A 23,819-nucleotide genomic window follows, 5' to 3' on the forward strand; every position below is an offset into this window, starting at 1 on the left:
GCATCCTGCATCCTCTCAAACTCCTGCCCTCCAACCACTCTTTCCACTCTGATCCATCACCCCTCCAACTGACCTCTCTATTGCTTTTGTTCTCATTCTGCAGCCCTCCATGCCTTCCCCTCTGCCTCAAAGAAAGGGGTCCATTTCCTCCTCCACATGCCAGATCTTACTCTTCGTTCTTCTGTAGCCACGTATGTCATTCACTTTGGCCCAGTCTCTCCAGTATATGTAGTGTCTCCCAGTTGGTCTTCTAAGGGTTTGGCTGGCAACCCCAGGGGATGCAGATAACTGAGGCATCAGCCCCACACGTCAATAGTCAGCCCGTGCTTACTTACCTTTCTTATTCATTTTCCGTGACCTCCCAACTCATATTTTGCCCGACATTCTCCTTCATGTTCTCTCTCCTTGGCTTCTGGGGTGTCACCTTCTTCTGTTCTTGTGGGCATGTTCTTTGCTAATTTTGCTGCCTCTTCTTTCACCATCTGCCCTTAGGTCTAGGTTGCATATCAGCTGAGATGCACTCACTTACTGTAAGGAAGAGAATATCCAATGCACGCAACATGAATCAAGAGTTAGAGGTGACCAGAAGCTGGCGTTGCTTTGCTTATTGGTGATGCCATCTCAGGTCCTTGGTGGGCTGGCTTTCAAAACTTCATGCTTGAAGGATGGCTGCCACCTAAGGCTCATCTTGTCACATCAGCATCCAAAGCAGGGAAGAAGTACAGGTGCCAAAACCATGTTGCTTCTATCTTTCCCAGCAGCCCCAGAAGACTACCCCTGGTGTCTCTTGGCCAATTGGCTCACCTCCACCCATAGGGGAAACTGGAGAGAGAATGTGCAAATAGGACCATCATTACCGTCAAGATGAACCAACCAAGACTGATGCCCTGGGGCTGGCAGAAGGGCGTGTCTTCTCAGAGATCAAGGAGGCAGCATGTGTAGTAGGTTAAATCGTGTCCTTCAGAAAGGCCTGTCCAAGTCCCAAGGTCCTGTACCTGTGAACATGACCTTATTTGGAATAGGGTCTTAGCAGATATAAATAAGTTAAGGATCTCAGGATGAGATAGTCTTGCATTGAGGCTGGATTCTAAATCCAGTCACTGGTGTTCTTGTCTTACAAGAACAGAAAGGACAGTGGGACTTGAGACCTGGAGAGACACAGGGGAGAGACGTGGGAGAGAGACATGGGGGAGAAGGCCATGTGGACAGGTGCAGAGGCTGGAGTGATGCAGCCATCAGCCATAAGCCAAAGATCACCACAAGCTCCCAGAACCTGGAAGAGGTGAGGAAGGACCCTCCTCTAGAGCCCTTGGAGAGAGTATAGCCCGTCCAACACCTTGATTTTGGACTTCCGGCCTCTAGAACTGAGAGACCAAATTCCTGTGGTTTTAATGCACAGAATTTGTGGTAATTTGTAACAGCAGCCCTAGATCAAATTGGACTTCTGTAAAGAGGCAACACAGGGTAGATGGGGAGCAGCTGGATTGCAAATGATGAGCAGGAACTCTTTCGTCCTTGACTATTTTGTTTCACGGTGAACTTTCCAAGATTGACCTAACCCAAATCCAGGACCTCAGATTTTCCCTTAAAGCCAGAGACCCTCAAATCTCTCTCTCTCCACCAACCACTTCCCACCTGCACTCCAGACACACCTTTCATTTATGACTGACTCCTAGAAATGCCACTTGACTGTCTTGATGTGTGTTGACACATTCACACATGTCTTGAATGTCAAACGCAGACTCAGTATGTTTTGAACCAAACCAACCTTCCTTCTGGAAAGCAGGGGTTTCTGTTTCATCTGCCCCATTGCCTGAGCACATACTAGTGGGTCAGCCTCCATCTTATCTGGTGGAAGCCCAAAGAACTTCCATATCATTTGGCCTTCCAAACTTGTCTTGAAACTGCATTCTATGTGTAGTGAGGAAATTTTTGGAAGGGATGTGTCACAGAACTTCAAAACATCTCCTGTTGTTGCCTTATAAGCTCCTTCATGCCTGATACCCAACCCAGCACCCAATGGCCCCCAATTCCACTTCCTGAATCTCTCCTGGATTTCCCTCTCTCCATATCCACATGGACTTGAGTGAGGTTTACTGGGTCCAATGACAGCCTTACTGAAAGAATCTGCTATGGAACACAGAGATACCATCATGACAATATCTTACGTGGTGTTTTAGCAACTTTCAAACTTTAGATGTTAAATATTGTTATAATTCAAATTAGAAACAAAATTTCTCACTTCTCCTCTTATAAGCTTCAGAACCCATTTAGTTAAAAAGTAAATTAAGTGTGCCATACCTGTTGCTGTAGCAGCTAACAGCTCCTTACCATTTGCAAGAATTTATGAGGATGGCCTGGGATTTTTCTCCACTATGTAGAGCTAGGGCAGGTGTAAGATGGATTCACAATCCCTACTTTCACCTTTGTTGTCTGTCAAAATAAACTTCATTGTCTATATTTGTTGGCTTCCTGCTATATTGCAAATAATATAAATAATAACTCAGGACAATCCCACTTTGTCACTTAGACAGTTGGGGTCAGGTCTAAGATTTCATGGGAAGAATGCCAGTTGACTGTTTAAAAAGGAAAACATCATTGACTTGTAAGGGGAAGTCTACCAAAGTTCTGAAGTCTTGTTTCTCTGTACCCAGAGCTGGGTTCATATGGACAATATTGCTTCTTTCTTTCAAATGTGTGTTTTCTGTGTTCTATGCCTTTCCCTTGCGGTTCCTTCGGCCTGGAATGCCTGTCCCTCCTCAGCCCTTCTTGGATGTCAGGGCTCAAAGCCTGTGTCCATTTCTAATGCAACTTCATTGCTCTGTTATTACTTGTGCAGGTGTTGGCTTCTACCTGTTTAGCCCACCCACTAAAGATAAAGGCCACACTGATTTTGTTTTAATTTATTTTTTATTGGTGTTCAATTTGCCAACATATAGAATAACACCCAGTGCTCATCCCATCAAGTGCCCCCCTCAGTGCCTGTCACCCAGTCACCCTCCCACCTCCCTTTCTACCACCCCTTGTTCGTTTCCCAGAGTTAGGAGTCTCTCATGTTCTGTCTCCCTTTCTGATATTTCCCACTCATTTTTTCTCCTTTCCCCTTTTTTCCCCTTCACTATTTTTTATATTCCCCAAATGAATGAGACCCTATAATGTTTGTCCTTCTCCAATTGACTTATTTCACTCAGCATCGTACCCTCTAGTTCCATCCATGTCGAAGCAAATGGTGGGTATTTGTCGTTTCTAATGGCTGAGGAATATTCCATTGTATACATAGACCACATCTTTTTTATCCATTCATCTTTTGATGGACACCGAGGCTCCTTCCACAGTTTGGTTATTGTGGACATTGCTGTTAGAAACATCGGGGGGCAGGTGTCCCGGCGTTTCACTAAGGCCGCATTGATTTACTCACATTAATCTTCGATATATCCATTCATCATTCACAAATACAGATGAAGCCCTTACTTTGATGAAGTAATGATAATAAGATGCAGGAGCTCATAGTTTTGTGTAAGATACAACATATTTAAGCAAATGTGATCCTGTGCTAAATATCATGATAGTTGTTAGCAGACAGTGAGAGTTAGGGTGTTTGGGTGGGTGGTAAAGAGAGTGGGGAGGGACAAGGGGACCTCATTTCACTCAGGAGGGAGAGGAGATTCCTGGAAGGATTGATCTAAAGGAGATTTGGAGGATGAGAATTCCCCAGGGAGAAGCCAGGTATGATTCCCCTTACATTCCCTAGCATCTATCATGTGCTTGGTGTATACTGGGGAACCAGTAAATGCTTATTCAGTAGATGGATGGGGGAACGGGTGGGTGGATGGATGGATGAAGTAAATGAATGTATAGGCAGATGGATGCGTGAATGAATGAATGGATGGGTGGGTGGATGGGTGAAGTAAATGGATATATAGCCAGATGGATGGGTGAATGAATGGATGGATGGGTGGAGGATGGGTAGATGTATAAATGATGGATAGATCAGTAGCCTTGACAATTTCCAGTGGACAATATTGCCATTTGGAAAACACTTTCTAGCTGTTAGAGTGTTCAAGTCCTCATTACTCTAGGCCCTGAATGTTGTCCATGTTAATTTGGACAATGATTCAATTAAGAAAAGAAAACAGAAAGGGTTCCATTAATCCCATAAACATATTTTGAGCTCTGAGCTCCAAACTGGGCACAAGAACCACAAGGCGCTCACCTGTTAGCCGAATTACGAGCACAGAGTGACGGACGCCGTGGTACAGGTAGTCAAAGAAGGAGAAAAGCAGGCGGTCTGCGACTCCCCTGGCCAGATCTACTCCCCCAATATAGCCTCTCTTGGCACAGTTTTTCCTCTTTAGGGGTCTTACCACAGTCAGCGTGGTGCTTTATTACCATGTGTCCCCTCAACGGATTCAGACTCCATGAGGGCACAGACCAAGTGTGGCTTTGTTCACCCTTTTATTCCCAGCACTAATCCATGTCTGATGGGTGTTTTCAACAAATAAACAATGATTGACTGATCGAACAAAACAAATGGGAAGCTTCCCAGAGAAGTTGAGCTGTGTTCTTGCAAATGGAGAGAAATTGTTCAGGTTGGCGGGGTCAGGAAGGACTTTGCTGGGCAGGAGAGGCAGGTGCAGAGGTTCAGAGGGACAGTGGGCGGTGAGCGCAGAGAAGCCCACACAGCCCCTTTGGCCAGGGACATAAGGGGAAGGGAAGGTGGACAGGGGTGGACAGGTAATCAGGGACCACCCTGGGAGGCCGGACAGCATCCCTTTGAGAACACGGTGTTATCAAAGGTCTTTAAACAGGAAAGTGAGAGCCTCGGACAGGCCTTTTCCCTGGGTCCTTCTGGGCACAGAGTGGAGGACAGACGGCCAGGTTTCCCAGTTTTTCCCAGAGGAACAAACCCTCCACCGCAATGAGAGAGGTGGTCCCTTCCCGTGGGACCTTGGGCAGCGTCTGAAACCAGCAGGGCCCTCAGCTGTCCCCTCTGCAAATCAAGAGGTTGGGCCAGACAGCCCTGAGGTCCCTGCGGCTTCGAACATGCTATGACCTCGATATGAAAGCCAGCGCTGTGTTAGGCGAGGCCACTAACATTCCCCCGCAAGCACCGCCCTTGTGGATAATGGTTCTTTTAAAGCCACTCAGTGCTGTATTGACAGAAATTAAATTAGCCATCAGCGCAGGCAATCAGTGGCTACGGGACTGTTAAAGGTAATAAAGACGATGCTCTCCAACCAGAGTCAATTACGCTGTGACACCGGCGAGCAGAAGGGACAGCTGCTTCTGATTGGAAAGGCGGCCGGGGAGGCCTGCCTCCCTCCCCGAAGGCACAGGTTCAAGCCTCACCTCCAGGCTGGTGCTCCTAATTGGGACAGGCAGTGCAAGCTGATGTGCCCCCGAGACCACTGCCCTTTGGAGGGGATTTAAAGGCCGAGTGACTTCAGAGGGGAGTGGAGTCAGGGGTGGGGGGGGGCGGCAGACAAACCACAGACTCCTCCCAAACGGGAAATCCACAGGTGTGGAGGCAGGATGCCTCCTGAACCTACTCAGCTCCAGGCTTCTGTGCACCTTAGGGCAAGGACGGTCAACTCTCTGACCCTCAGGCTCCTCTTCTCCCCAGGATGCATAATGGGAACTGGGTTACTGGGATGTTTTGGTAATTATGAGATTCCTTATGCCAGGCTCCTGGCTCAGGCGGGAGTCTGTGGCTCTGACATGGGGCCCAGAACCATTTCTATCCCTTCATGCAGGTGGTTGGCCAGAGGCCTGGGACCCCCGTCCCCACAGTTCTAGGATTATTCACCTTTTCTGTGTATCCAGGGAGGCAGCAGTGGGAAGAAGAAATGCAATAGCCAGGGATCTAGAGGTTTCGATCTCTCTCTTGAGTCTGTTCTTATGTGTGTAGCTGGACCAGCAAGAGGACTTCTCTGACCCTCTGTTTTCTCCTCTATACAAGCGATTGTGGAGAGAGTCCGAGAAAACCACACAGTCCTGCTTTAACACTTGTTTTGAAAACATCAATTAGGGACAACTGAGGCCAGCTGCGATTTCATTTTGCATTTGGGTGATTTCATCCCTGAGAAACAGGAGATAAAGTAGTGGAAGCAGAGAAAGTTCAGGACCCGGCCGGCCAGAGTTGCATAGGAACACAGCGCTCATGCACACCCTTCAAATATCGGCTTGCTCCCTCAACTCCGTGTGCACCGAGTCACACTAGTCTGTGTGTAACTTCCCCACTGATGCCAGATAACCCCTCACACCACTCCCAGAACTCCTAGCCACACCCTTTCCGATGCCTACCTTCCCAGGCAGACTGCAGGCTTTTCACTAAGTGAAGAGCCATATTAATGACAGCTTTCATGCCTTTCTCAAGGATTTAACAGAAAGCTGTGCTATGATTTTTTAAAATCTTTATCTATTTTTTAAAAATTAAGATGAAATTCACATAATGCACAGTTAACTGTTTTAAAATGTAAAATGCAGGGATCTCTGGGTGGCTCAGAGGTTTAGCATCTGCCTTCGACCCAGGGCATGATCCTGGAGTCCCGGGATCGAGTCCCACATTGGGCTCCCTGCATGGAGCCTGCTTCTCCCTCTGCCTGTGTCCCTGCTTCTCTCTCTGTGTGTGTCTCTCATGAATAAATAAATAAAATCTTTAAAAAAATGTAAAATTTTGTGGCATTCAGTCCATTCGCAATGTTGTGAGACCATCAGCTATATGAAGTCCCAAACATTTTCATCACCTCTGAGGGCTTCTCTTCTTACAACACATTGCTGATAACATTTTTTGAATGTGTGGCCCTAATTCCTCTTTTCAGGACAATATCTATGGTTTTCACTGAGGGATTTTGAAAAGTGAATGGTTTTATAGCAACACCCACTATACATGGGGCTGTATCTACATATTTGGTGATGCTGACTGTGTGTGTCTATTAATCTGAGTTTTCCAGAGTGATACAACCAGTAGGAGATATAGAAATATTGAATATGTATGTAGATTATATAGATTATATCAAATTAAATACTTATATTAACTATAAGGCATTCATTGTCTCCCATAGTGACAGGGGCTGGGAAGTCTGAGATCTGTAGTCAGCAAGCTGAAGACCCAGGAGAGCCGATGGGGTCATTCCAGCTTGAGTCCGGTCCGAGGGCAGGGAGCAGCTTGAAGGCAGTCAGTTGGAGAAAACAAATTTCTTCTTCATCAGCCTTTGTTCTACTCACACCCTCAACTGATTGGATGAGGCCCACCCCCATTGGGCAGGCAATCTGCTTTACTCAGTCTGTGAACCCATGCTTTACTCTAATCCAGAAACACCCTCACAGACACACCCAGAATCACATTTGACCAAATGTCTGAGCTCCTCGTGGCCCAGTCCAGTTGACACATAAAAGGAACCATCACACTGAATAATGACACTTCAGTGCCAAGAGAAACACAGCTGTAGACCCCGCTAGGAAGGCCCATAACCCTCAGGCATGAAAAGGGGAGGCCCCAAGCAGCCCAGGAGAGAGGGGTCTGTCTCTAGGTACACAACTTTGTGTGTTGTTCATCCCAATTATGGGATGATAATGACACAACTTTCTAGGTGTGTTGTTCATCCCAATTATCTAATTGGGGGTGCAGTGAAGGCTGGGAGGAGGGAGGAAGGAGGGAGCTCAGAGATCCAAGGTGGCAGTGGGAGATACAAGAAGCAGCCCAGAGGTCCCCACACTGAGAGAAACTCAGGGACTTCTACATGGGAGGTCAGATATTTACTTTTAGGTCTTGTGCTTTGCTATGTTGATCTCTGATATGATCATTTTCTCATATTGATTCTGTATCTCGCAACTTTACTGAGTTCATTTATTACTTGGAGTAGTTTTCCGGTGGAGTCTTTAGGGCTTTCTATATATAATATCATGTCATCTGCAAATAGTGACAGTTTTACTTTTCCCTTTCTGATTTGGATGCATTTTATGTCTTCTTCTTGCCAATTGCTCCTGCTAAGACTTCCAGTACTGTGTTGAATAGAAGTGCTGAGAGTGAGTATCCTTGTTTTTTTCCTGATTTTAGAAGAGTGACCATGTTCTATTACCCCTGACCTTATGAAATTCTGCTAAACACGGCCCCTGTGTTGGTTGGAAAGCAGCCCATGGGGATCTTTGTCTGCAGCCTGCAGACTTCTCTACATGGTGGAAGGAAAATCTATTTCCACATTTGATGGTGAACACTCAGTGTCTTAGTCCATGCTCTGGGTCATGGGTTCAGAACATCCAAAGGGGATGTATGCACCTCTGCGATGAGCAGCCTGCATGCAAGGCTGGCTTCAGGATTGGTTTGAACAAGAGGTCTGTGAGGTCCCACTGGCTGATTTCATTTCTCTGTGTCCTCTCGTGCCACCCTCCCCTGGACACTGGCATCGTGCCAGGCACTGTCTCTAGTCATACCCTCCAGTTCCCTTCAACCCACCTCAATATGGGTCTGTTCCCACCACTCTTTTGGTAACCAGGGACTCCCGTGGAGCTCCCAATAAGTGAGCACTTTTCTATCTTTCTCTTGCTTGGCAAGCTCTCTCGTTGGAGATCCCATATGTTCCTCACAGTTTACCTGTCCAACACTGAGCCCATTTTTTCTTCATCAAGCCTGTTACAGGTTTCTGATCTCAAAAATGGCTCCATAGCAATAACAGTGGTACCATGATGGAAGGAGTTACAAGGTATTTAGACGTGCTCTGGAAATTCTGAGTAATAACCATTTTCCCACTACAATAACAATAGGGTTTCTATAAACTCATAAGGTGCCCCGATGGTGCCCTATCTTCGGGTTACTTTGAATGGTCCTCATCTTTTATATTTTTAATTTTTTTTTAAATTTTTTTTTCAATTTTTATTTATTTATGATAGTCACAGAGAGAGAGAGAGAGAGAGAGAGAGGCAGAGACACAGACCGAGGGAGAAGCAGGCTCCATGCACCGGGAGCCCGATGTGGGATTCGATCCCGGGTCTCCAGGATCGCGCCCTGGGCCAAAGGCAGGCGCCAAACCGCTGCGCCACCCAGGGATCCCTATATTTTTAATTTTTTTAAAGATTTTATTTATTTATTCAAGAGAGACACAGACAGAGAGAGAGGCAGAGACACGGGCAGAGGGAGAAGCAGGCTCCATGCAGGGAGCCCGACGTGGGACTCAATCCCAGGTCTCCAGGATCTGGCCCTGGGCTGAAGGCGGCACTAAACCGCTGAGCCACCTGGGCTGCCCTCATCTTTTTTATATATTCCGATGACTGACCCTGCAGCCACCCTGTAGGAAAAAAAAAAAAAAGGAATTCCTGCTGTTACCACCTGAAATAGTTCATCCTGTCCAAAGCCAACCAAGTGATCCAGCCCCAAACTGAGTACGGCCACGGTATTTCCAAAAGAACTGAATCAGAAGGCAAGTTCTCATGATGAAGTCAATTCATTCTCTAATTTGGGCAGAATATTATTAGTGCTTCTCTTCTACCACTTGGAAGAAAGAGCCAGGCTGATAATAATGATAATACTAGGAGCATGAATAATGATTACCACGGGACAGGCACTATCCTAAGTTCTTTATATACACTAACTTATTTTATTCGTGTAACAGAGAGATAGTGTTACTGGACACACTTTACAGGAAAGGGAAGTTGTCTAAAATCGCACAAGTAGTAAGCTGTAGAGCCAGGCTTTGAGCCAGGCAGAGTCCATGTCCTGAACCACCATGCTTTCCTGTTCCCTTTCATGGCACAATCACATGCACACACATGCTCCATTCTTGCCTCTGGGATGCCTTTTCTGATGCCCGGGATGTGGCTTGTCTTGCCCGTCCTGGCTGCTTCTATCTCCTTCTGAGGCACAAGGCAAGATAGTAGCATGGCCACCGTCATGGTCTCCGGGGTCGGGTCTTGACTCCGCCATGGCTCCCACATGTGACCTTGGGCACATTACAGATCACCTCTGAGACTTAGTTTCCCCATGTGTACAATGAAGGAACTAAGAGCTGGGAGGATGACAGGAAATTAAATGCAGGAGCACTTAGCGTGGTCGGTGTCTAGCACCGAGCCAACCCTCTATAGATGACGGTAATTATGGCCAGACTACCATCCCTGTTGTCATTTCACGCAGTACATTGTCACGGCCTCCACCCAATATTTGCCCTCGGGACCCAGGATAATACCTAGCTGTTAGCAGGTACTTAATTAAAGGTCTGCTGGATGGAATTTAATATCTTTGGGTGGACTCAACACATCTTTCCATGCCTTGTTCAGGGCAGATGACCATTCTTTTCAAACAACAAGCTTAGGTTGGTAGTTTCCTTTTTAACCGAATGTTAACAACAGTTGAAAATATGTGTTCGATATATTTTTTTGTGCTGCCAGTTCTTAGTCATCTTTTAATTAAAAGTACTTTTTTATTGAATGTTAAACTGTCAAGATTGTCTTTGTGTGAAGAGTGGGGAAGGTTGCCATGGAGAGGTGCATGTTGCTATGTGACTCTTGTGTCAGAGCCGGAATCAAAATGGTAATGGTCATGTCAATTTTGATAAAAAAAAAAAAAAAAAAAAAAAATCCTCAACAGCTTCATTAAAAAGGGGAACTTTTATTTCTTCCTTTCTTGTCATTGTGCCAAGAATAACAGAAGGGGAAATATTGGATTTTGTAAAGAGGCAGACAATGGGGCCAGCTGCCTGTACTGTCAATGGTGAGAAAGTTCATATCAATTTGCTGGAGGAGTCATGGATGGCCCCTTTCTCTGGATTGGCTACTCCATGGGAGGGCTCTTTTCTTTTCTTTTCTTTTCTTTTCTTTTCTTTTCTTTTCTTTTCTTTTCTTTTCTTTTCTTTTCTTTTCTTTTCTTTTCTTTCTTTTCTTTTCTCTTTTCTTTTCTTTTTTCTTTTCTTTTCTTTTCTTCTTTTCTTTTTTTCTTTTCTTTTCTTTTTCTCTCTTAATTTCTTCCTATTGGAATCTGTGGTTGTTTTGGTTTGGACCCAACATCTCAGAGGGGTTCAGAGACAGCACCCTTCAGACCTCCCTGTTGGACTCATCCTGCCAAGCAAGGTCCCAGGTCTTGTTCAGGTCCTGCAGACCATAAAGAAGTATGGACTCACCTTGGGTGCTCCTGCCTGGCTCGGCTCTGGACAACGCGAGAACATCACGCCCAGTGCTTGAACCTTTCTCTTGCACATGCAGATGCATGGACAAAGCATCATCGTGTCCTGGGGGGTTTTGCTTTCGCCGAGAGTCTGGGCATCCTATTCTTTTCCAGCAAGTGCACCTTTGCTTAAGCTCATCCCTCCTCCAGGCATTCTTTTCCTCTCCTTCCCACATCTCCTATTCTTTTTCCTGCTTCCAGACCCAGAGTTATTCTTTAATTCTTCCTTGCACCTACCATAGTAGTCAAGTGCACAGACTCTGGAGACTGCACGCTCGCACTGCCACATTTTTGCTGAGTGACTTGGGTAAATTTCACAACCTCTCTCTGCCCAGATGTTCGACTTGCCCATCGGAGAAGGGAGGGTTGCCATCTCCTTTCCCTGCTGCTTGGCCCAGCAGGCTCTTGCTAATGCACTGTAGGTTTCTGGGCCCTGCGAGCTTTCCTTATTCGTTTGTCCAGGGACTTGGCGTTTTAGTGGCAAGGGACAAGAGACTAGGTCAATGTGTCAGATGGTGTTACCTGTGGGAAGATATTATTTATCAAAACACTGCTTTTCTTAAAAAAAAATTATTTATTTATTTGAAAGAGAGAATGTGCAAGTGGGGGAAGGGACAGAGGGAGAGGAAGCAGACTACCCACTGAGCATGGAGCTCTATGCGGGGCTCGATCCCAGGACCCTGAGACCATGACCTGAGCCAAAGGTAGACGCTTAACCTCCTGAGCCATCCAGGAGCCCCTGAATATTGGCTTTTAATGGGACTTGGTCTGAGAGGTCTTTCTCTCTAAAGATTTTGCTCTGAGTTAACTTCCCAGAATGCCAGTGTCTCCTAGTCCATCTGGCTGGATATAATAATTCCTTTTTTTAGTGGTTTGTAATGGTGTTTCAGTACTGGCTGTCTGAATGGTTAGCTAATTAAGTAAACCCTTGCTAAGCTCCTGCTACGTGTCCAGCTCAGGTCTAAATTCTATAAGCTACGCAAGGAGCATAAAAATGGAGGCTACATATTTTGAAGCATGGGCCAAGTGGGGAAGATCTTATGTGTCAAATTGGGTCCCCTCAAAAGATGTCCAAGTCCCCTAAACACCTGGCACCTGTCTATGTGACCTTATTTGGAAGTAAGACCTTTGCGGGTGATGAGTTAAGAGGAGGTCATTAGGATGGGCTCTCATCCAACAAAATAAAGATTTGGACGCAGAGACAGACACAGGGAGAATGTCCCACCAAGAGAAAGGTGGGGACGGGTGATGTGTCTGTAAGCCAAGGAACATCCAAGTTTGCCAACAAACCACCAGAAGTTAGGAGAGACACCTGGGGAGACTCTCTCTCAACGCCCTCACAAGGAAACACTCTGTTGATACCTGGGTCTCAGGCTTCTAGACCCTAGAGCTGAGACCAATTTCTGTGGTTTGTGGTTCTTGTTATAGCAAACCTAAGAAATGAATACAGGAGACTGGCCAGGCCCAGCAAATTCTGGTGTGAGGTGGTAGGTGTGAAATACCACATGGGGTTAAGCATTCCATGAGCGGAGAAGAGGACAGATGGCACCAAGGGAGGCTTCCTGGAGGAGGTGGCACTGTGCTGAGCTTCAAAAGGTACGATTGAGATCCATAGAGATGAAGTGTGAAGTTGAGCAGGCAAAGGAAGGGACTTGAGAGTGATGTTAGAGTTGAGGATGTTGTGATAGGCCCTTGAGCCCTTTTCTTTCTTCCCCTAAAGGAATTACCTTCTTCCCAATTTGTTGATAAAGGCAGTGGTGCCTCATCAAGAAAGAAACAAACCCTTGGAATTCCCTGGTATGGGCTAACTCGATCTTTCCATGGGAGGTTTTGATTTGGAAAATCATGTCGTTCAACCAAAAGGTGAGGCTATGCACACATACTCCAGGCCAGAATCCATGGAGGCGTCAGTTCCTCTGGAAATCCTCCTCTGGTGGATGTTGTTGGAGATCAGAGCTGGCCAGGACCACGTTCCTCCGCTAAGCGTCTTATTGGCACCCATCTCCAGGGATCGTGACATCCCGGACTGTGTGCGGCCTGTCACGGCTTCTGCAGAGATCTCTGAATGCCTGCATGTTGGAATTATTAAGTGTTAGATCATCACATCTGGGGGAGGCGAGTATGGGGACTGAGGGTTCTCCTCAAACCCTACACACCAGAGTCAAGAGTGCTTTCCATGGTGATGACTGGCCCAGATGGATGTGGGAAGTTGGTGGCTGGAGGAGCTGGACGTGGGGCACCCAGGGAACCCTACGCTGTCTTCCTCACTTCTCTCTAAATCTATTTTTTAAAAAAAAAAGATTTTATTTATTTACTCATGAGAGACACAGAGAGGGAAGCAGAGACACAGGCAGGGGGAGACGCAGGCTCCATGCAGGGAGCCTGATGTGGGACTCGATCCCAGGACCTTGGGATCATGCCCTGAGCCCAAGGCAGACGCTCAACCGCTGAGCCCCCTGAGCATCCCTTGGCTGCATCTCTGGGGCGCGAGGCATTCATGAGTGCAGGCGTGTTTGTGCAGGAAGATGCGGGCCCATCCTGACCTTGGACCACAGCCTTCCCAGCATCACATTCCGGTTTCCCAAACTGTCCCGACCTTGGCCCAAAACTGAAAAATGCAACTTCATCTTTCTCCCTCCTGCTTACCCTGTTGACTGCTCTGTTCCCCCTCCCCTTTTTTATTTTTATTTTATTTTTTTACTTTCCTGTCCATGACATCATATAAACCCTCAATGAGGAAAAGAGGAGATTTAAAAAAAATCCTTCCCTGGCAACCAAAATACCTTTAATGTAGCATAATTACCCCGCTCTGCCCCTTCGCCACCCCCGCTGGGACAATGCCACAAGCCCTACAACATACACTTAAATCTTCAACTTCTCAGAGACACTACACGCAGACGGGAAAGATTTGATTAAAATTACAGTGCTTTACGTTCAACTTCACCTATGAAAAAAAAAAAAAAGCAGATCGGGTGCTGGACTTTTTTTTTTCCTTTCGCAGAGAAATAACTAGGCCACAGTAATTACCCGGGACCCTGCTGTGCACCCTCAAAGGCTCCCCCGGTGGTATTTTCCTGCTACCTGTCTTTGTAGAGATGTTGACATCAACATGAGTGATAACCGTGCCAGCATGGAGATGGAGGGGTTCCTCTCTGTCTTCCTCTCTGTCTCCCTCTCGACGAAGGAAGAAAAGCAAATGCATTCTCTGTCCATGTCAGGGGGCCACGCTCCAGTCTCCACCCTGTGCATCTGGGGCTGCTCCCTGCAGGGAGATGCCATTGGGGAGCCTCCCACAACCTTCTGGAGCAGACCGGCAGTGCCCATCTCCTCCAGGAAACCCTCCTGGGAGCCCCTCACTCCTGGGCACCCCCTCAGAGCTTTCCCTTTCCCCATGTGATGGCAGAAGAGCACCCTCTGTCACTGGTCACTGTAGTTATTTCAGAGCGTGTCCCTCTCCTTGAGCTTGAGAGCTCCCCAAGTGCAGAATCGGTTCTGTTTGGTCACCCCCAAAACTCTGCACTCAGTTGGGGGTGCTCAGCAGGGACCCCTCTCCAGCTGTGCACAATCAGGACAGTGCCCAGGGCACATGTAGGGAGCCCCCAAAATACATCAATTTCTTTTAAAATCAAAAAGAAAAATCATTAATATAATGCAATCGGTAATATAGCGTCATAGTGCTACAGGCCTGGACTATGTATTCAGTGGGGAGGGGCCATGGACGATCCAGAAAACGGAAGCTCAGGAAGTGTGGTCACCTGCTCTGGGCCACTGTGTAGCCTGGCTCAGGCTGGAGCCAATGGGACCAGTAGGGACCACCAGCCTGCTGACTGTCTTGGTGGCCACTGGCCCCCGTGTTTGTGCATGGCATGTGCATGGTACGTGCTTTGTCTCCACATGCAAGGGTGAAGGTCATCATAGGATGGAGCTACGCCACCAGGGTTCTCCATCTGTGTGGCCTCTGATTAGCTGTGTAGCCCTGACAAGTTGCTTCCCCTCTCTGGTGCTCAGCCTCTTTATTCATTTACTCATTACTGGGGAGGCAGCACTAGTGTGTTATCCAGCAGAGCCTGGTAGGTGGCTGCGGGCATTTGCAGCTCTGAATCTGATGGTTCAGTGATGTGTCTCTATCCCAGGAAGCTCTGATTTTTCCCAGATGGGCCAAGGTTGGGTTTCCTCACTGCCTGGCACTCTCCCCCTGCTTTCTCAGCATGGATTCTAAATGTCAAGCTCCTGAAGCCGCGTTATGTACACCACTTGCACTTGGGTTAGAAAAGTGCCCAGTTAGCACTGCGGTGTTCCACTGGGAGGAGGGGAGTGATGTGCTGATGGTTGGCAGCTCCAGGTTGGTGAAGGGCACTGGGCCGAAGCGGAGCCAAAGCACCCCTCCTCTTCCGAGCAGTGTCTGGGGACGCGGCCTGCAGAGTGTGGGCAGCCTAGCTCCACAGCAGTGACTGGGGAAGAACATTTGAAAAATCATGACCTGCCCCCCAGTTCCCATCCATCTGCGGTCCTTTCTCGCTTCCCAGCGAGATTTGGCGAATGCCACATCTTGTCTCATCCAACAAGCAAGTAGGTACAAACCTATGCTAAGTAGAAGGCAAGTAGTGTTAACTGAGCATTATCACTTGCTCTCCCAGACGTTTTCGGGGCTGGGTGACTGTTACGATCCTCATTTTATAGAGGAAGAAGTCGAAGTCGAGAGAAGTTATTGACTTATTGTCACTCATGGTCACACAGCCACTAGATGGCTGAGCAAGTTCAAACCCCTGTAGCTCAGTCCAAAGGCTATATCTATATATATATGTGCGCGTGTGCACGTGTGTGTGCGTGTATGTGCATGTGTCCATTATAAAAATGGGTGCTGATTGCCATAATTAAATTATTCATTGCCATTATGGTTATCTATCAATCATGCAATTATCAATCGAAGCCTTTGTGTTTAATTTTATCAAGATCAGGGCAGGTAAGTGCTACTTGTCAGATGGTATCCATAGGCTCTATTTCTGCTAATCCTGGGAGACAGACAACATTGTTCACTTTGCATAGGTGGAGAAATTGAGGTGCAGAGAGATGAGGTCAACTGCCCGAAGTTGCCAGCAAGTAAGTCATGAAGCCAATGTCAGATTTAGCTCACATATACTCACATGCATGCATAATAACCAGCTCAAGCAATGACGCACTGTCTCTGCTGGTCTTGACACAGTCTGGGCATCAGTCGCAGGGCACATGCATGCACACGCACACAGCCTCCCTCCACCAGCATCCTCAGTGAGGTTGGGGTGCCGGGGCTACCTTGGAAGTGGCTGGTACCAGGCCCTGATGCTCCCTGGCAACTTGGAATGACCTGTTCTTTCCCTTCATTCCATGTGTCCATGATGACTCGTGACAATGTCCTTTTTTTTTTTTTTTCTTTAAATACCATAATAGCCCCGATGGCAATTTTAGAAACAGGCAATTCCATTTGTCACATCCTATCCAGCCTCTTAAAAAAAAAGCAACAACAACAATTTTCATCTTCACCTTATTCTTCTGATATTTCACACAGTTGTAAACTGATCATAAATTTTCTTTTGTATTTGACTTTTTATTATTTGAATTTTTATCATCAACTTTTCATTACGTTTTTGCATATGCCTCATACTGATCACTTTTAGGGACTAGACTATTCTACGTGGAGATTCTCATAGTTTATTAATTCATTTCTTCAGTGTTGAACTTCAAGCTTATTTTAATTTACATTTCTCTTATTACAATGGAGAGGCATATTCCCACTGCTTATTTACTGTTTGTGTTTACTTTCGTTTGCAATCTGCCATTCCCTTTGACCCAGTTATTTATCGATATGTGTTATGTACAAATTTGAATGCCAGCATATAAAATACACCTTTTGTCATATTTCATATTTTCTCCAAATTCTATTGTCCTGTTGTCTCTATTTGTTTTTATCCTATGCTGTTTAATTTTTATATGTAGTAAGACACTAGTCCTTTCTTTGAGATTTCTTCCATTATGCTGTAATCCTTCCCACTGCTGATAAATACTTGATTATTTTTACTAATATTTACATTTTTTTCACATTTCAATCTATCCATCAGAATCTATCCTAGTTCATAGAACACAATTTGAATCTAAATTGATTTCCTCCCAAATCACTAAGTAATTATTCTAAACTCTTATTAAATAAGCATTTTCTTTCTTATTTGTCATTTTTGACTTGCTCAATAAATATTTATGAGTCGTTGCTATATGCCAGGCACCTGCTCGGTCCCGGGAATAGAGTGAGCAGGACACACTCAGGATGATCTCACATACTGTCTGGGCTTCCTACTTAGTTTCACTGTTTGGCATGTCTGGTCTATATTCTTACTACACCATTTCAGTTCTTGTTGTTCTAGAATATATTTCAGGAAGTGGGAAGTTACGGTGGCTCCTCTTTTTTCACATATTACTTAGGAAAAGTGTATCTATTTTTTTTTTTCCCAGATGAATCTCACCATCATTGTATCTGATCTTTAGTAAAACTGGTACACGACCATGCTGCCCAGGCCATGCTGTCTGCCAATCCAGGCTTGGTCAGGGAGTCATCATCTGGAGCCCGGGGCAGAGGATCGTGGATTCGCAGAATTAAAAAAGAGACATCCAGAAACACCTGCCGTGGACTGTCCTAAGGATTCACGGGTTACATGTGTACCTTCCTTGCAGGTGCTTCTCCAACTAAAAGAGAACCTGCCACCAGTACAGAAATTCCTGCTTGGGAATCACTGATCCCGTTGAACACTTCGTCTGATTTTGGATCTTCTTTCCAGCGGCCTTATGAAGCAGTTGTCCATTCTGTGCTGGAATGATCTCAGTGATGAAGAACTCACTTCTCAGTTTTGCTGTCTTCTCAGTTAGAACTCTGAAAATATGAGATGCTTGCTTTGTGGCTCTGGATAGATAAAGGGGGTGCGTAAACTTGGCTAGATAGTAGCTCTGAGCTCTCGGAGTCCCTCAGACAAAGCTCCTGAGAACCCTCCAGCCAAAAGCAGAAAGAAGTGTCCATTCAAGTCACTACTAACTCTGTTCTGCCCTGGGGAAGGCAGAGCTACTGTTCAACTGTCAAGGAGCAGTATTTATTAGCAATGCTTGAACCTCAACCCCTTTGGCTGAGCTCCCTAAACTTAACCCTGAGCTGTAACCTCCAAATGTGGGCATGGAGAACCACTGTTCCAGGGGAATTCCTCCAAACCAGGATGCATCTTCTTTCTTGATTTTTTCTTTCTTTCTTTCTTTTTTTTTTTTTTTTGTTCTTTAAATCCCAGTGGGTATTTTTATTTCTCCTCTCCATTTCAGTTTCCTGTAAGTTTTTTGACTTTTCCTTTGGATGGAATGCGTGACTGCAGAGAACAAAATTGGAATGGACTTTTTTTTTTTTAAGTCCTCAGAAAATAATAATTAAGAGAGAGAGAGAGAGAAAGAAATGGGGGTGGGGGGAGAAAGTCTGTCTGGATTTGGTTCCAGTTTCAGTAGTTTCAGGCCTGCGCTTATTTTAGCCAAGCCATTTGTCCCATCCCTATTTATACAACAGGATGCAGAACGAGTTGTCCCTGCGGTGTCCTGCTGCCTGTCAAAAAGAAATCTGTCTTGGAGGAGAAGCCAATTAGTTTAACGTCTTTCATTTGGATGTGTTCTACTCTTACCCAGAGTCGTGCTCAACACCCAGCTGCAGAGTTGGGTGAGGATGCAGGCCAGCACCCACCAGGTCAGCTCTGCCAGGAAAGAGCATTAGTGGAAGAGGACCTGGAACCCAGACTCTGTCTCTTATTGACTTAGCAATCTGAGTTTTCTTCCTCAGCATGCTCCTCTGAAAAATGGAAATAGCAGCAGTCATAACACCCGCCTTTCAATATTGCAGCCTAGCGGAACTATATCATAATAGAAATAACAATGACGACAGCAATAATAAAAGTCACCACTTTGCGAGTGGCAGGCAGTGGGCTGAGCACTCCGGGTGGACCAGCTCATGCAATCCTCATGGTAACCTGAGCTGAATGATTAATATTAGCCTCATTTTGCAAATGAAAGGTGGAGCCACTCTCCCAAGGTCAAAAGGACACCTCCTTCGCAGGTCCTCCAGTGACACTGTGAGGCTTCACCATCACCCAGCGAGGGTATCTTGAAATGGCAAGCCAGAGAACAGGCCGAGAAGGTGGGGTCATGTCCCTCAGGTACTAGCACCAACGTCCGACATGAGCGTCCCCAGCTGACTGATGTGTTATTTAGGGTGATGCTAACAGCTCTGACAACCCCAACCTTCCAGCGGCTAGCACCATGGAAGTTCATGTCTATTAGAAATAAGAGACCTTGAAACACACTGTATCGGGGGCTCACATAACAGGTTAGCTTGGGTGTCTCTGTCTGGTGGGTGGCCTTCCTTTGCTTGGTGATTCAGGACTCGGGGTCTTTCCTGGTGGCTCTGCTCTCTCCTGGCCAGCAGATGGATGGGAAGAGATGCTAGAGAACACACGTGGACCTCTTTCCCGCCACTTACATTTCATTGGCGGCAACTGGTCACATGAACCCACCTAGACGCAAAGGAACCTGAGAAATGTAGTCCTCGGTGAGACACAGTTTCCCAGGGAGCACTCAGGGGCACCTACCTTTTGGTAGACACTCACTGCTTCTGCTACTACACCTCATTCACTTTCATCCGCCAGAATCACAAACGCTCGAGGTAGAGAGGGTCATCATCTGGCCTTTCTCTAAAATAAAGCCTAAGCACTGGAGGTCAGACATCAAGTTATCTGGAGACTTGGAACCAGCTTTTCCTGGACTTCACTGCAGGAATCCTGGAAGATTGCAGAGCACTCTCTTGGAAGTAAGCTGAACTCCTCTCTCACAAAGCATCTTGGGCATGTGTCTGAGAAGCTCTACCTTGCGTCTCTCTTCTGTGCGATGTTTTATATAACCTGGTTTTCCTTTTTAGAATTCTGCACGAAGATAAAAATGAAGCACATGCTTCCCACGTCTGCTCCACCTCTGCATTACTTGGACCCAAATATTTCAATGCGGGATTATTATTTTTAATAGGAGACCTGTAACTTGGAGTGAGCACGGTAAGTACAAAAGTCATACTTGTTTGCAGAGAGAGGGAGAAAGGAAAACAATTAAACATCAACTTTAGAAACCAAGCCACCCAGGAACACATGCATGGCCAATTGAAGCCAACTACAGTGAAAACATCATTTTGTCAAAAAATAAAGATATTTTCTTTTTTTTTCACAGTCAACGTGAAGGGCTCATAGCTGCTCATTGGATAAGGGTGAAAACTGGTCCTGAGAAATCTAAAATCTGTATCAGAGAGCACACATGCATTTACTTATAGATATCTTGGTGTTCCCAAATTTTAGAGCTGGTTGCAAATTTAGAAATCATCCCAACCATTACTATCCTTTTATACACAAGGACACCAGGAGTCAGGATTGTGACTGTCTTTCCAAAACTGTCTTCAAGCTCTTTCCCAGTTGGCGGCCAGATCTATCTCTAAAGTAAATATCTGACAAAATTGCATCATTGCTTGAAACTCTTCAAATGGTCATCACCTAGCAGAGACTGACTTCCATCAACCCAACTCCAACCTTACTAGCTCCTTCTCTTGCCACTCCCTGCCTCCTTGCTCTTGCTCCACTGGCCTCATCTTCCTTGCAGGTCATACCAGCAGGAGAGGGGGGTGTTATGCCTGCATTTCCTTGATTCTGAGACCCCTCTGCTCAGAGGTCAACTCCGGCAAACTGACAAAACTCCATTTCCTCATGTCCTGCAACACTCCTTGACTGACCCAAGTCTGACACTTGCCACAACATACGGGAAAGTAGCAGTTTGTGTATGTGACGATTTACTTGTCTTTTTTAGACTTGAAGCCTGCCAAGTGCTGTCTTTAAATGAGAGCCCCTCCTAAAACTGTGGGGTCCCAGCAAAAGCAGAGGCTGCGTTTTATGGTTTTATTGATTATTCTATTCCCAGGTTTTGATGTAACGTGTGTTCTTTAGCAGATGCTCCCAAATCACTCGCATGACTGTTCTCGATGATCGGGCTAAGGTGCCTCTTTGCTAAGCCTAGAGTTCCTGTTAAGTTCTCTTTACTTGAATATCTGCAAGGCTTGCTCCCTCATTACCTTGAGTTTGAAATATCATTGATCCTGATATTTAAAAAATGCCCATCACTCTCTGTATTAGGGTTCTCCAGAACAACAGAACCAGTAGGATGGAGAGAGAGAGAGAGAGAGAGAGAGAGAGAGAGAGAGAGAGAGAGAGAGAGAGAGAATTAGCTCATGTGATTATGGAGATTGAGAAGTCCTGCAATGTGCTCTTGGCAAGCTGCAGACCCAAAAAAGGCTGGTGGTGTAGGTTGGGTTTGAGTCCAAAGTCCTGAGAACCAGGGGTGCTGATAGTGTAAGTCCCGGGCCAAGTACAGGAGAAAACAGGCAGAGAAGAGCTCTTTCCCTTCCTCCACCTTTTTGTTCTATTCAGACCCTCCTGGATTGGATGAAGACCATCTGCATTGGGGAGGGCCATCTGCTTTACTCAGTCCACCCATTCAAATACTAATCTCATCCAGAAACACCCTCACAGATGCACCCAGGAATCATTTTAACCAAATATCTGGGCTCTGTGTGACCCCATTTAGTGGACACATAAAATTAACATTGCATTTTCTATTCCTTTACTCTGCTTTGTTTTCTTTACAGTGTTTATTGCCATCTACCAGAGCAAAATCTTTATTTCTTTGCCTATTTATCCTCCGTCTCTCCCCAGCACTGGAACAAACACACCAGTCTGGTGCTCACGGTTAAATCCCTGATGCCTGGAACCAGGCTGCCACATAGTAGGTGGTCAGGCATATTTGTGAAATGAATGGATTTGTCAGTCCTGCAAACAATAGGTGTTCTAACCCAGGACCACTCTCCCAGACCAGCTCTCTTGTTATTTTCCCTTTGGGGAAAAAAACAAGAAAGAGAGAGAAAAAAAAATGATCAAAACTCCAATGTCTTGGAAACACAAAAACAAGCAACAAACAAAAATAAACAATCGAACCCACACCCCCCCAAACCCCCAGTGCTTCCTCAAAGTACAGCCGACATGGGTCCTTTGAAATCTTACTCGAGGGACACATGCTGGGAAAAGAAACAAGAGAGAAATGGCAGATTTCTCTGTTTTATTTTTATATACCAACTTGCTAGTTAACAGTGGGAACAATCAATAAACTTTAATAGAAGGCTATTACTTTAGGGTTGTAGTAAACGGAAGAATAAAGAATAATAGCTTTTCAACCTTTTATCAGTCTGGGGAGCTAATTTAATATGCACGGAAAATACATTACAATAATTTTTATAACTATGCAGTCCAGACCTCTCTAAAGATTTTCCAGGAAATAAGTAATGTGCAAAGAATCCAGCCCAAATTCATGGTACAAACGCTGGGCTGCCCTGACTGAAGGCAGCCCCGCTAATTCTACCAAGAACTGAATGTTTATATTAAAAATGCCACCGAGTTCTAAACTGCCAGTGGGTGCTCATTGCTGATTTTTTTTTTTTTAAACCGGTCTTCGCTTAACAGAGTAGACTGATCATTCCCGTTTGGAATCGTTCAGACTATAGACAAATATGCGAAAGCTTTAAGTATATCATTTTTAACCTCGTAGAAAGGTCGAACGATGTGTTATAAAACTATTACTGTGCACAGCTCAAATTCAATGCACCACAAAGGAGCTCCATTAATCCTAATTTAACATGCATCTGGTCACAATTTGGAAGAGGAAATAGGCCAAGAACTGAAGCAACGGAGGACTTTCCTGACTCCCCAGCTCGCCTCAGCTCTGAGCCCACAAGACTATTCCAGGGACAAGTGCACTTTTTTTTACCCAGTTTGTCCTTCGGCTCCTCCATCCTGACCTTCCCCGGGCATTTCTCTGCTCTGCTGAGAGCAGTCATTCTGCGCTGCAGATCCCGATGACTTCTCCCCTGGGACTGCAGGTGGCCCACAGGAGAAAGTTCACGCTCCCTGCCCCAGAAAACATTGCAACCTCTGGTGAGGCCTTCCCCCCAGGTGCCAAGTTCCAGAGGGTGACGAAAACCCCAGTCACCAAGATCGGTAACATTTAATGCACATTTTTTTTTTTTTTGAAGAATCGAAACTGACGCCCCCTCTCAAATCCACGATGAACAAAAGATAGAAATTTTAAATAAATATGGGATTGGCCGTGCTGAGCTATATCCAAGCCCGAGGCAAAAAGAAAAACAAGGAGGACTGATCTTGTAGGTAGGATCAAGTAAGAGTTTGATCTTTTGTTCATCATGGACTTTTTTGACATTAATTTTGAATTAAAAAAATTTTGCATTAAAATTATATTTATCTTAATGACAGAGTTTTTTTGATGCCGCATTAGAAATTCGGCATCAAAGCAGGTGCCTGACTTGCCTGGCGCCGGTTTCAGCGCGGCCAGCAGCAGATCCTGTAGTGTCTGTGCGTCCCATCACCCTAGGTTCCCTGGGTCGTTGACGCCAGCTGCGAGGGATTGCAGGTGTGCATCCTCCCTTCCACGTGGAGGATGACAGGGGGCTGGGACTCCTGTGGGGTTTGCACCCCGCCCCTCCCCGGGGCCTCGCCCAGCATCCATCACACTGAGATGT

The sequence above is a fragment of the Canis lupus genome, chromosome 8, assembly GCF_011100685.1.
Source record: "Canis lupus familiaris isolate Mischka breed German Shepherd chromosome 8, alternate assembly UU_Cfam_GSD_1.0, whole genome shotgun sequence".
Lineage (NCBI taxonomy): Eukaryota > Metazoa > Chordata > Mammalia > Carnivora > Canidae > Canis > Canis lupus.